Here is a 15,266-nt window from a genome sequence, read left to right on the forward strand (position 1 = left end):
CAGAATGATACATCGAACTTTCAGGAAGTATCTTTAAAGCCTCCAGGCTTTCTTCTAGCTAGTTGGACAATAGATATGAAGGCTGGAATAGGAAAAGCCATTATAGACCATGAAGTGTGTTATGGCCTGAAAATTTGTGTATCCCCTTCCCGAAATCATATTTTGAAGCCCTAACTCCCAATGTGAAGGTATTAGAAGGTGGGCCTCCTAATTTGGGAGGTAATTAGGTTTAGATGGTGTTATGAGGGTGGAGTTCCCATCCCATGGGATTAGAGTCCTTATAAGAAGAGGAAGAAAAAGCTGAGCTCACTTGCTCTTTCTGTCTGTCTGTGTCTGTCTCTGTCTCTCTTCGCACACACAGAGGAAATCATGTGAACACACTGAGAGATGATGGCCATCTGCAAGCCAGTGATGGCATCCTCACCAAGAAATGAATCTGCTAGCACATTGTGGGCTTCCCAGCTTCCAGAACTGTGAGAAACAAACACCTGTTGTTTAAGCCGCCCAGTCAATGGTAATCTGTTGTAGTGTCCTGAACTAAGACAGTGTGCAAGCCCCATGATGGGAATGTAGAACCACAAGGTAAAAAGAACCTGAGACCTTGAGACCTGGTAGTTGTGAGGCCACCAAACCAGTCCCAGATTGCCTACATTAATATGAGTTTAACCTTAACTAATACACTAACAGAAGCTCTATATAATAATAATAATGTAGCAATTGGATATATTGTTGGCAATATATCCAAAAATAAAACTATCTTTCCTAGCCTTCCATGAAGTTATATATGGCAATGTGTATATGTTCTGACTTTAAATAAAGTGGAAATTATAAAAGTATTGTGAAAAACTTTCTTAAAAAGAAGTATAGATGGCTGGAGAAAGTTCCTTGTGTCATCTCTCCTTCCTTCCGACTGCTTGAAATGTGGTTGTGGTGGATGGGGGACTAGGAATTATTTTGGACTAGAAGAGCCCTTAGGAAGCAGAATGACAGGTGTTCTTCCTTTTCCAAAGTTTCTTGATGACTTGTGAAACCAACTTATCAGTAGGGCCACTTGTTTTTGGACTTCTTTTACACAAAGAAACAAATATTTTAGTTTTAAGCCTCTGAGTTTTCTATAAGGTGCAGCCAAATCTAATCCTATCTGACAGAGAGGTTCATTAGATTTAATGAGAAGTCACAGGAAACATGGTTCAACCTCAGAAACCTAGATCTGGGGGCCTCTGTCTCAGCTCTAACTGGAAAACTGCAGTGGAAGTAGCAACTTCCTGGCGACAAGCTGGCTGACTAGTCAAGTTCAATGTTAGTGCTTTGGCCTGGTTGAATGATGTGGATCATTTGAACCCTGATCATTGGTGGATAAAAGTGCTAGTGTGCTTCCAGACTAGGTACTCCCTATGCTGGGCACACTAGGTAGGTCTGCAAAGGTCAGGTCTTCAGTGCCTGACATGGGCTGGGCAGAGGAAGAAGCAAGCAGGGGCTGACATCACCCATACCTCCTTTAGATATGGTTAAGGCAGGACCAATATGCTAATCTCTCCTCTTGGGGTTAAAAGCAGCTGGATGACTCTAACATCCAGGCTTGTAAGTGAGACTCAGCTTTGCTTCTCTCCCTCTGTCATGTGTGGGCCAGCTGTATCCCTACTGGTCCTCATTTCCCCTGCATTGAGCTCATTTACTCTCTGGGGATTAATCTGACTGTGAATACTCTGGACTCCAAAGTGTGGGAAAACTGGCTGAAGACACAAACAACAGAAGCCTTAATGCTACAAGGGCAGGGAGTAGCGTCTTTCCTTCATTTAGCATCACGTAAGGCTCAACATACAGTTTTGTTGCTGGTAACATTTCACAGTCAGAGACACTTGTAGGCAGTGCCTCAGGGAGGCAGCCAGAATCTTGAGTTCCTAAGGGAACTACTGGCCAGAGCTTTTACTATCCAAGATGTCAGGTGGGTAGAAGAATGCTGTGAAATATAATGTGCCCTACAGATTACTGTAATTGTATTAATGGAGATAATAACAGTAAGATCACCCCTTTCCCCACTGTTACTGACATCATGGGGTATGGACCCCCTTCAACATGCCTGGAGCAGACAGGTTGTCCTTGTGTTAATTTCTCCCCATCAAGGCTGTCCTTAGGATTCATTTTAACCAAAGTTCTTGTAGATTTTAAAAAGCTGGAGGAATAAGAACATTTAGAATGACTTGCTTCAGAACCTATTTCTTTTGGGGGGTGATCTGCTCATAATACCATTGTGAACAAAAATGACAGCTCAACACACCCTCAAAATTAACCATGCAAATGATGGGTTATCTTAAGTATGTGTTGAACATGTTAATCATGTACCCAATTTATATACTAATTACATATCCCAGTCACTATTATTTACCCCATTTCCTAAAGGGTGTTCTACTGTTAATAGGTGTTACATGAATAAATGGTTGAAAAATAATTTTGAGAATGTTGAGTTAAAGTTGAGCCGCAAAACGGTTAATGGGCATGTGAGCTCAGGGGGATGGAACCATCCGAGGTGCACATCCTGAAGTGTGGGTCTTCATTGTTCCTTGTAAGGAATTTGCTGGGATAAGTAATAATGTTCTCTGCTCCCATTAGAGAAGAGGCCTCCATCTTGGGCTTCTCTGTTCAAATGCTTCATCCTGAGACGTTCACTGGGGGAATGACACAATCAAAGGAGGAGATGAAGTGACCTATGGTGGCCGGGTTTCCAGGTTGTTCAGTGCCCAATATCCTTGGTTTTCCAGGCTTCCATCTTCTCTGGGAGGTCCTTCATGTCCCTCTATGACCCACAGTTCTCCTTCAGGCAGGCAGGGTTTGGCTGGCGGTCAAGAACATTGACTAATGCAGAACTGGAATGAGTTTCTTTACCACCAGGCTTTCAGAACTTATGAGGTGCCAGTTTGCATTGTGATTGTCTAAAAGATGCTTTGCTCCAGAGGCTCTGCCTTCACACTCCTTTCCATCTTCCCCATAACATCTTTTAGGGTTGGTGTTCCATAGAGCACCCGGATGGAAATGCTAATTTAGTAAGTCACTGCTTACCTAAATCAGAGGACACCTTGGTGGTAAGGAAGAGCTCATTTAACTGAAAAAGGTTTTCTTCCTCCTCCTTAGTATATCTATGGTCTCGTAGTAGATTATGCTTTTATCATGGATTCATACTGAGTCTTTCTCTAGAGTACCATCATTGGCCTCATGTACACTGCCTCCTCTATATATCCTCTGTGCTGGTAGCAAGACCCTGAGACTATAGCGGATGCTTGTGAAACACTTTGGAGGAGCCAAACTACATCTTATTTTCACCCAACTCATTACATCTGCTTAATGACTTAGGTCAACTGGGTAAGCAATGTGGTCATTCATAATTAATTTTGCTGTTCATTATAGCCAATTATTTTAACCACTGGATCATTTGTATTTTTATACAATCTGCAGTCTTCCAGGAACATACAAAAGCTTAATGGGTTGTATAATGTGCAATCCCTGATCCATGATTAACATACAGTTTAATGAGTACAATTCTAAGAACTCACTTGAAACTTCAGGATCCACTTCAGCAAAACAAGGTGCTGGAATGAAAAGTTGGTAACAGTAATGGGTTTTGGATGTTTTAAGTGGAAAGTTAGTCTCACATCAATGAGACTTTCCTTGTACGTGAAAGACCCCTCTACACACCGCCATGCTGCAATGTTAGTGAGTGGAGGTGGTGCTACGAGCTTAATAACAATGCCTATTTCTGGTTTCCAGTTCAAGATGTCTTGATTCAGTAGGTCCAGGGTGGGTGAGGCATGGACTTTTCCAACAAATGTACCAGGAAATTTTGACACTGGGGTGGCGGCTCACACTTCAGGAAATACTAAACGTTTTCTTTTGAGGTTTGAGTGTACAGGGAACTGGCTTTTCCAGCTGAGGAAGATAGAGGCCAAGAGATGGTTCAGGGTCACCTGAGCATAGTGTCTGTCTCTGGTTTCTCTCTCTGGAGGAGTAGGTGACCTCACTAAGGTTGAATCTGATTCATGAACCAGGAGATCCCAATATGTGTGAACATTTTCTGAATCCGGGCATACAGATTGTTAGCAGGAAGTATTGTCCGGAATCCTCAGTGTGGAAGGCTGTGGCAAAGCAAAAACTGGGTTTTCCGGGTTCTGTCAGGTCTTACTTTCTATGATGCTGTCTCCAACACTTGGCTGTGGACCCCCTTTAGCAGAAGCAGTATTGAGGTATGCTGCACCTGCTCCTGTCTGTGTGACTACTATATTTCTAATAACTTCCTGTATCCTTGGCTAAGTACACCAAACGCTTAATTACAGTCTGATAGGCAGGTCGAAGGTGTGTGTGCCTGAAATGCTATGGAGTCAAATAATGGATGGCTTTTTATCTTACTCTAGTTCTCAACCACATTGAAGTGTCAGGGGAAAGGTGACAAGGTCATTTATTCAATCCCTTAACAATTTCCACGTATTTGGCTTTGCTTCTTACTGGTGACTGAGCAGTTTCTTAACCCTTGCAATTTTTTTAGCTGAAAGATAGCACAATAATAGTATTTCCCTTTTAGGGCTGTTGATAAGATTAAATGAGATAAAGCATGTAAAGTATTTAACATGATTCCAGACATAAGGGACTCAAAAAATGTTAACGATTTCTTTTCCTTCTCCTCTCTCTTTCAAATCACGCTTCTCCCTCTCTACCCCCTACTCCCTTCTCCTAAGTGACAGGCAGCTTTAGAATTTCTATTTAGAAAGAAGGCTTAGGTTTGCAATCAGATTGGAGGGTGAAGAGGAGAGGTCTAAAAATTATTTTAAGATCGAGTTTGCTGAGTGCAGTTTCCCTTGGATTGTGTGTTTATTTGGGATGGCTGAGGATGGAACAATATGAAATCCAGAAGTTGTCCCTTGGACCCACCAGGTACTATGCCAAGGGCCTGGGGAGAGACAAAGCAATGGAGACATTCTCTTTTCTCCAGGAATATGATCTAGGGAGACAGTTGTGGTTTGATTAGTTACTCTCTATATAAGGCAACTTGAGAGACATTTGTGGTTTGGTTAGCTACATTCTATATAAGGCAAATTATATTACTTATGTTAGAACAGAGGTACCTTGGCCATGGGAGAACAGAGGAAGGAGCAATTAATTCTTGGACAACTTGTTATGGCTATATTCAGAATCAGAAAAAAGAATGCTGGTCTGCTAAAAATAATAATATATCATGTGTACAGTGCATCAAGTAGATTATTAGGGAGAATGTAAGCAAAGGCAATACTGTATATATCAAAGTACATCTACAGGATCAGGAAAAAAGTGTTGACGGGAAGGATCTGAAGAGCTTCTTCCCTAGAGCAGAGTTCTGATTTTACACACAAACCTTGTTAAGGGAGTTCTGCTCTTAATGCAGAAGTAGTGAAGGTGAAGTTGAGAGATGCCAGGGGAACCAGTGTTTGCCTTTAGTTGTAGGCAATAAATTGTGTGGAAAATGCCAATTTCAAAATTCCTCCTTTCTACATGATTCAATATGAGTAAGACAGAATCATTGTTGTTGGCTATAAAATCCATCTCAAAGACTCAAAAATCAGTAATGTCCAATAATACTGATTTGTTTTCTGTTGAATCTGAGTCTCACGGGTCCTGTAAGTCTTTCCTTTGGCAGAAAATTCAATAATTTGTTATCACTGAAGGTAAAGTAGTCTCAAAAATGTTTAGTTAGGTTTTGGCATTGTACACCTTTAGTCTATAAAATGTTGGTTCTGTCCCTATAGTTCTTTATGGAGAATTAATTAAGTTTCTTGTTCCTGAAATTTACAACTTGACTTTGTTTCTGTTAGAAATCTAGTGGGAAATCTCATTTATTTTTGGTCTTTACTTTATGGAAACATTTTTTTTTTTTTTTTACAAATAGTTTATTGTCAAATTAGTTTCCACATAACACCCAGTGCTCATCCCCACGAGTGCCCTCCTCCATGCCCATCCCTCCTCCCCCCTACATCCATCAGTTCTTAGTTTTTGTCAGCATTCCAGAGTCTCTCATGGTTTGCCTCTCTCCCTTTCCCCCACCATTTCCCCCCTTCTTCTCCCCCTTGGTCCTCTGTTAAGTTCTTCCTAATCCTCCTATATGTGCAAACATATGATATTTGTCCTTCTCTGCCTGACTTATTTCGCTCAGCATAACACCCTCAAGGTCCATCCATGTTGCTACACGTGGCCAGATTTCATTTTTTATGGAAACATTTTCTATGTTAAGAATTGCAGAATGGAGAACCATAAGCCAAGAAGGCTATGATATCACAAGTTTTTCTAGCTAATTATTATTTTTCTAAATGAAAATAAGATTGGCAACATCAAAATATGACAGAATTTGTAAGTTTTCATTTGGAGAAAAAAGTACCCATTTTCAGACACTATCCTCATATCTCAAACTATTCTTTTCTTAATGTTTATTTATTTATTTTGAGAGAGAAAGAGCACAAGGGAGGGCAGAGAGAGAAGGAGAGAAAATCCCATGCAGGCTCCGTGCTGTCAACACAGAGCTTGGCTTGGGCTTGATCCCACGACTGCAAGATCGTGACCTGACCCGATATCAAGAGTCAGATGTCCAACTTACAGTGGCGTCTAGGTACCCTTCAAATTATTGAACAACAAATGCTGTGTTATCCAGCAGTCAAAAATCCCATGATTTAATGATATTCAGTGGGAAAAGCTCACAGAACTGGTAAGGATGAAACTCTTTTAAGAGAACCAGAGGAACTTGCATTTTTAATAGTCTCAAAATGCAAACAATAGAATGGAAAGTCATTAGTTCGAGAGAATATCTCAATTTAATACAGAGTTTAGTTTGTTTAAACTCGAGGGATTTTGAAGAGGATTGGTACAAGGTGCTTCTCTGAGACAAACCTGGTTGGATGGTGTCAGCTTTGACTGATGAGGCACACTCGGTATGACCTGGGTGGCTTCCTGGCTGCTGATTTCCTTCTGTCCATGCACTTAGAAATTAGAGTTCTTTGGGTGAAAATAGCATATTTGGAAAACAAAAGAGGTAAAATCGAAGGGAGTCAGTGGCATATTTTTAATGCATTGCAAGTAATAATAAATGTTATGAGACACCAGTCCTACCTCCTTAATATTCTTTCTTTCAAACATTTTAAAAATATCTCTTTATTTTTGAGAGAAAGAGAGAGAGACAGAGTATGAGCAGGTGAGGGGCAGAGAGAGAGGGAGACACAGAATCTGAAGCAGGCTCCAGGCTCTAAGCTGTCAGCACAGAGCCTGACATGGTCTTGAAACCACAAATCATGAGATCATGACCTGAGCCAAAGTTGGACACTAAGCTGACTGAAATACCCAGGTGCCCCAATATTCTTTCCTTCAGATTCTGCGGGTTGTCCTATTTATACTGTCTGCATCCTTCTTCCCTATTGGATACTGGACAGAAAGGGAACCCAGTTAATCAGATTCTCTCTCTTAAGATTTGAATGGAGGGAGCTGGGTCAGAGAGTGGCTGGTGCTGACTGAAACGTTCCACAGCATTTGGGGCTGCAGGAAAAGGTGTGTGTCTATGTGATGTTATGAAGTTGTAGGGAAGCTGGGAAGCCACGAGGAAGCTTAGGAAGGTGGACAGAGACACCCCAGGGAAAGGAACAGCCCTGTCTCCAAAATCAGACTCTGAGATCTGCTCTCTGGGACAAGTTGGGGGCTGGGCAGTGGAGGGCAACCAGTTTCTATGTATGGTTTTGAGGAGGCCTTGACATCACTTTTCTTATGGCTTGGTTCAGGGACTGTTTTGCACACCCCTGAATTTTTACAAACTCCTCTGCTACAGTGTTTGCCTGGTGTGATTATGCCTCTGGTATTACAACTACAAAAGCCCAACCAGAAGGGAAATGGTGTCAATAGTGCTGTGGCTTCTTCTTATAAAACATACTGTTTTATACATATTCATGAGTTTTATGGAAGTTATTTGCAGCATGGAAAGTGAAGGCAGGGTTGGCTTTTCAAAACAGAAAGAGAAAATTCTCTTCTGTTGGAATTAAGGAGGAGTCAATTCATCCAATGACCTTTCAGGGTAGTTCACCCGAAACAAATCAGGTTATCTGCCTTCATGTGTAAGGCCCAGTGCATTGTGTCAGTGAGCCTGCTCCTCTGTCAGTGAGACCAAAATAATATCTACAATGAACAGAGAATAGTTCAAGGCAAGGGGAGATTACATGCTACATTGTGTGGTACTGAGTACGTGTGTATTAGATCCGAGGAGGGGAGGTCAGGACAGACTGGAGCCTTGGAGATGATCGAGAGAGGCAGGAGGTGAACAGCAAGAAAGAGGATCCAGTCTCCCTGAATGGGCAGCCAGCAGGGGTGTAGCAGAGTGTCAGCCAGTGCAGGGAGGTAGGAAGGAGCCTTGTGTGAGGGTCCCACATACAAGTGGGCGCTGAATGTCTCTGCAGCTGGGACCCCGGCTCACCCCAAGTCTCTGATCCACCTTGGCAGACAAAACAGAGAATAAAATGCATCAGAGATGACAGAAGGCATGACATGGCTAAGTGGTCAAACAAATGTCCCAAGGAAGAGTTCTTTTTTTTCTAAAGACTTTATTTTAATCTAATTTAATTTTTTATGTTTATTTATTTTTGAGAGAGAGAGAAACAGAGCATAAGTCGGGGAGGAGCAGAGAGAGGGAGTCAACAGAATCTGAAGCAGGCTCCAAGCTGTCAGCACAGAGCCTGATGTGGGGCTCAAACCCACAAACCGTGAGATCATGACCTGAGCTGAAGTCAGACACTTAACCGACTGGGCCACCCAGGTGCCCCTAAGGAAGAGTTCTTTATGATCCAGAGGGAGCTGGAGCAAAATGAACACCCTGAGAAACGGTGGGTGGGGGAGTGTCTTGGAGGCAGGGCTGGTGAAGCCAGTGGGCCAGATGAGAAGTGTGAAGCCAGGCTTGCAGTGACACACAATGGTGGTTCTCCATCTTGTTTTGGTGAGGAGAGCTTTTACTTACCAAGAAATCTTAGGGGGAAGCTCAGTGAACAAAATGGCTGCAAACGATTAGTTCTGGGTGGAACGGAGTTGTGGGTCTGGGACTGTGCTCCCTGGCCTGTCCCCAGGCCTGTCCACAGCACTTGGGTGCGCCCCTGAGAGTCACGTGAGGACCCAGACTGATAGGGAGCAGGGAGAGAGGACCAGCCGGACTACAGCTACACCGGGAGTTCACGCAGCGTGAGCGGGTAAGGTGAGAGGGCAAGAAAAGGAGAATCACCCAGCACTAGGAGGAGTCCAGGGGCGAGGTGCCGAGGGTCTGGGCGTGCAGGAGGAGACAGTGGCCTGTCCTGCTTCCCACAGCTTTATCCGAACTACCGGTGCACTTTCTACTGCCCCTTGACTTTCATTTCTACCACTGGTACTCAGAGTCTACTTTGGAATTTTGAGCAAGGAGTTTTCAGCCTGTTCCTAAATTGCAATCCCTGTGCCGGGAATAAAGAAACGTTAACAGGCGAGCAGTGTTTAATTCTCAGGGTTCACCTCCTAGGTGTTCCTTCTAGAAGCATACCTGTCTCTCCTCTTCCAGATATAAGCTGCCTTTTATGTATTTCTGACATTCTACGGTTTCCTGCTTAGGAAGAAAGTGTGCTTCCCAGGGGGTTATATTAAATTGAATTGATTGTCAGACAGCATTGAAGAGTTCCAAGAAAAAAGAAGACAGGCCATATCCATCTCTCTAGCTCTTTATGTTCATGTACATTTTTTTTTTTTGCTTCCAAATTAAGTTTCTATTGGTTTTGTCCAGTTAGCCAGCTTCCCATCCTAAAACTTGGAGCCACTTGACATGACTTCCATGAGTGGTGATGTGACAATGACACATCCTCTAAGCATGGGGCACTGATGGATTCACCCACTTATCAGTGTCCATATTCTTCATTAACAAAGCTGAGCTGATTGAAATATCTTAGCAACCAATCTGCACTTGCCCATATGAAGTAATTTGGTGAATGGAAAATAATGTTGGTCTGTAATGAAAGACTACTATCTGAGGCTCAGACTGTGAGTTCTAAAATGGTCAGATTTACGTTGTCAAGAACCTAGTTAAGGAAATGCATTTACTAAAAAGTAGGCAAGGACAAAACAAAAACAAAAAACAAAAAAAAATAAGGAACAAAAAAATAAACCCAAACAACCCTGACCTTTTAAGATGGTCATTCTTTTTTTCTTAAAATACCAAATTCTCTTATGAAATTAAAAGGGGAAAAAAACACTAAACTGGAACAAATACTTATAAGTAAACTTTCTGAAGCACAATTCTGATTGTGCTGCTCCCCTGTGCTGTGTTTAAAAACTATCCAAAAGATAAATTCAGACCTCCCTCTGGTTCAGCTCAGGCCCGCCTTGCCAGCCTCAGGTCCATCTGTTGACCTCCCAAAGATAATCCCCATTTCTTAGACATAGCACCAAGTCTCATCTCTGTGCCTTTGCTCTTGTTATTGGTCTTGAGCCACTAGAATGCTTTTGCTGCCATCCTGCAGGAGCCCTATAGAAACTCCATGGCCTGGTTTAGGGCTGCTATTCCCTTTTGTGAACACTCTCCCTCAGCATCCTTGGAAGAGGTGTCTTCCTTCCACTACCTTCTTTTAGAGGTTTAAACTGAACTTACAGGACCATTCCTCTTTTTTTTTTTTTTTTTAAAGATCTTTGGATGCAACACTTGTGAACTCTATGCATAACTCGTTTTTCCCTATGGTGGAGATGGATACATTGATGAATAGTGAGAAAGCATGGGCTTTGGGATCAGGTGATCTGAATTTAAATTTTAGCTTCACCACCTAATACATGGGCTTAGGTAAATTCTATTTCTGCCCTGTGCCTCTATGTCATCTGCTAAACGGGGATTGCATTAACTGTGTCCCAGGGTGGTCAAGAAGCTGTGAGAGATCAGGAACGTGAAGTTCAGGCTTGGTGCCTGAATTCTAGTAGATGCTTACTGAATGCCTGTTAGCCTTTTGTATACTCTTCATCATTTAGTATAGTCCCTGCCAGTGCTAAGGTTCTCAGTAGCATTTTCCAAATTGAATTAAATTGGATAGGGATTAGATTTGTGACCTTGCAATCAACATTAACTCTTTTCAGATCTCTTAGTACTTCTTAGTGCATCTATTATTTTAAGGTTTTTATTTAAATTTCAGTTAGATAACATACAGTGTAATATTAGTTTCAGGTGTACCATATAGTGATTCAACACTTACGTACAATACCTGGTACTCATTACAGCAAGTGCAGTCCTTAATCCCCATTATTTGTTTAACCTATTTCCCACCCACCTCCCCTCTGGTAACCCATCCCTTTGTTCGTTTATTTTGTTTATTAAATTCCCCATATGAGACAAATCATATGGTGTTTTTCTTTATCTAACTGACTTATTTTACTTAGCATTATACTTTCTAGCTCCATCTGTGTCATTGCAAATGACAAGATTTCATTTTTTATGGCTGAGTAATATTCCATTGTGTATGTACATATATATATACCACATCTTCTTTACCCATTCATCAGTCGATGGATACTTGGGCTGTTTACATAATGTGGCTTTTGTTGTTAATGCTGTTATAAACATAGGGGTGTATGTATCCCTTTGAATTAGTATTTTTATGGGTAGCTAGGTGGCTTTGTTGGTTAAGCATCTGACTCTTGGTTTTGTCTCAGGTCATGATCTCACGGGGTTAGAGCCCAGCATTGGGTTGTGTGCAGAAAGTGTGAAGTCCACGTGGGATCCTCTCTCTCCGCCCCTCCTCTGGTCATGCTCTCTTTCACTCTCTCAAAATAAATAAAGTAAATAAACACTTAATAAAATAAATTAGTATTTTTATATTCTTTGGGTAAATACTGAATAGTGTGATTGCTGGATCATGGTAGTTCTATTTTTAACTTTTTAAGGAAACTCCATGCTGTTTTCCAGAGTGGCTGCACCAGGTTGCATTCCCATCAACACTGCAAGAGGGTTCCCCTTTCTCCACATCCTTGTCAATACTTGTTGTTTTGTGTGACGTGATATCTCATTGTAGGTTTTTGATCTATTTCCCTGAAGATCAGTGATGCTGAACATCTTTTCATATGTCTGTCAGCCATCTGTATGTCTTCTTCAGAAAAATGTCTCCAAATGTCTTCTGCCTATTTTTATTTTTTTATTTTTTCAAATTGTTTATTCTATTTTCTTTTTTCTTTATTTTTCTTTCATAGTTTATTGTCAAGTTGGTTTCCATATAACACCCAGTGTTCATCCCAACAAGTGCCCTCCTCCATACCCATCACCCCCCTTCCCCTCTCCCCCACCCCATCAGCCCTCAGTTTGTTCTCAGTATTCAAGAGTCTCTTATGGTTTGCCTCCTTCCTTCTCCCCAACTATTTTTCCCCTTCCCGTCTCCCATGGTTCTCTGTTAGGTTTCTTCTGATCCACCTATATGTGCAAACATATGGTGTCTGTCTTTATCTGCCTGACTTATTTCGCTCAGCATAACACTCTCAAGTTCCATCCATGTTGCTACAAATGGCCAGATTTCATGCTTTCTCATTGCCATGTAGTATTCCATTGTATAGATAAACCACATCTTCTTGATCCATTTGTCAGTTGATGGACACTTAGGCTCTTTCCACGATTTGGCTATTGTGGAAAGTGCTACTATGAACATTGGGGTCCATGTGCCCCTGTGCATCAGCACTCCTGTATCCCTTGGGTAAATGTCTATAAATGTCTTCTGCCTATTTTTAAACTGGATATTTTGTTTTTTGGGTGTTGAGTTTTCTAAGCTCTTTATATATTTTGAGTAATAACCCTTTATCAAGTATGCCATTTGCAAATATCTTTGCCTATTCTGTAGGTTGTCTTTTAGTTTTGTTGATTGCTTCCTTTGCTGTGCAGAAGATTTTTATTTTGACAAAATTCCAATAGTTTATTTTTTATTTTACTTCCCTTGCCTCAGGACCCATATCTAGAAAAAAGTTGCTATGGCTGATGTCAAAGAAGTTACTACTTGTGTTCTCCTCTAGGATTTTTATGCTTTTATGTCTCACATTTAGGTCTTTAATCCATTTTAAGTTTATTTTTGTGTATGACATTAGAAAATGGTCCAGTTTCATTCTTTAGCATGTTGCTTAGTGCATCTAAGTAATAATTTGCAAAAAAGACCAGAAAGCAAAACACTATGTTTTAATTTTTTGTAAAGTTGAGGCCCATTCACTGGGGTAAAGCAACCAAACAGAAGACATAATGAGGCCATTTGTTCTTGCATCCTTCTGTCTCAGTCTTAGACGACAGTCTCTTTTCTGGAGAGAAAGTTGCTGGCATCTGAGCCTATCTGATGGTGAACCCATGAATGGTGTGTTGGATGGTGGTGGTTAGAGCCGGAAGACATTGAGAGCAGGCTCTGATCTGTGTGTGGGCTCAATGGTGGTATAAAACCTGTTGCCTCAGTGGCCCTGACTTCCTGACCTTGTCCAGATAACTGAGGATCATAAAACCCTGATAGGGCATCTCTAAAGTGTCTAAAGTGTAAAGTACCTGACCCACAGCTATAGAGGTTCTGACATTTTATTGTTACTGTTTCTCTACTGAAAGTTTAAAATCATAAGTGCATACTTGCCTTGGGTAGATTTTCTGATTTTAAAAGAGTACTACTTGTTCACTGTAGACAATTTGACAAGTACAGAAGAGTACAGTGGCATACCTAAATTTTAATGCAGTTTTTATTTTTACTTTTTTATAATTTTTAAAGTTTATTTATTTACTTTGAGACAGAGTGCAAGCAGGGGAGGGGAAGGGAGAGAGAGAGAGAGAGAGAGAGAGAATCCCAAGCAGGCTCTACAGGGTCAGTGCAGAGCCTGCCTTGGGATTTGAACTCACATTAATTGTGAGATCATAACCTGAGCCAAAATCAAGAGTCAGATCCTTAACTGACTGAGCCAGCCCAGTGCCTCTAACATAGTTTTGAGTTTAAAAAATAATTACATACTGTAAATTGTGTTTTGTAGATTATATTTGCATCTAAACAATTTATTATGTTCATTTTCTTATGTCAATAAATTTTCTACAATGCCAAGTTAATAACTACCTTGGGGCTGGCTCCAGTCAGTAGAGCATGTGACTCTTGATCTTGGGGTTGTGAGTTCAAGCCCCATGTTGGGTGTAGAGATTACCTAAAAATAAAATAAAATAAAATAAAATAAAATAAAATAAAATAAAATAAAATAAAATAAAATAAAAAGTTAATAACTACCTAGTATTCTATCACATGAAGGTTCTGAGTTTTTATTTATTTCTGAGTGTTGGAAATTTTTAATAATGATGAAATAAATATTCATATCTATTTCTCTAGATCTATATCTTTTATATCTACATCTATATTCTTTTTGGGTAAATTTCTAGAAAAAAGATTGTTAAATTAAGGCTATGTTTAAATGTGGCCAAATTACAACAATTTTCCTTGTTCTTCTGTTTGACAGGTTATTTCCAATTTTGTTACTATTGTCTGTTATACTGTGAAAACTTCCTTGTGTGTGATATTTTGCACATCTAATGTTTTCTTAGGTTAAAATTCTTAAAAACCTAATTATAGTATCAAAGATATAAACATTTTTAAAGCTTTCCCCCATATTGCCAAATTTTCTTCTAAAAAGGTTGTTCATTCTTACCTCCATTAATTAGAATTCCATTTGGTTCTCAAGATGCTTGCCAGCATGTAACTTATTATTGAAAGAAAATCTTTGCTAACTAGACAGTCTCAGAACTGTAATCCTATATTTGATTTGTATTTCTTTGATTGTTAATGAGGTTGAACATAATTTTGTGTGTTGTTCTCAGCCTTAAGATTAGTATAGTAGTTCAGCTTTACCGGTAGTTAAAAAATATTAGAATTAGACCACACTACTTCTATTTTGGCAGAAATAATTAGCTTTGATACCATGAATCAACAGCTATATCTATTACTAACTACCTGTGGGACCCCTGTCACAGAAAGAATGCAGCAGACGGGAAAAGGTGAATTACTGTCTCTAAGAAGTTGAACTGATGGAGAGATAATGCAGATATACATAAATAGATCATTTAAAATGGGAAATCTTAGGGGCACCTGGGTGGCTCAATTGGTTAAGCATCTGACTTTGGCTGAAGTCATGATCTCACACTTTGTGAGTTGGAGACCCACACTGGGCTCTGTGCTGACAGCTTGGAGCATGGAACCTGTTTTGGACTCTGTGTCTCCTTCTCTCTCTACCCCTCCCCT

The sequence above is a fragment of the Hyaena hyaena genome, unplaced genomic scaffold (assembly GCF_003009895.1).
Source record: "Hyaena hyaena isolate Hyena2069 unplaced genomic scaffold, ASM300989v1 scaffold_522, whole genome shotgun sequence".
NCBI lineage: Eukaryota > Metazoa > Chordata > Mammalia > Carnivora > Hyaenidae > Hyaena > Hyaena hyaena.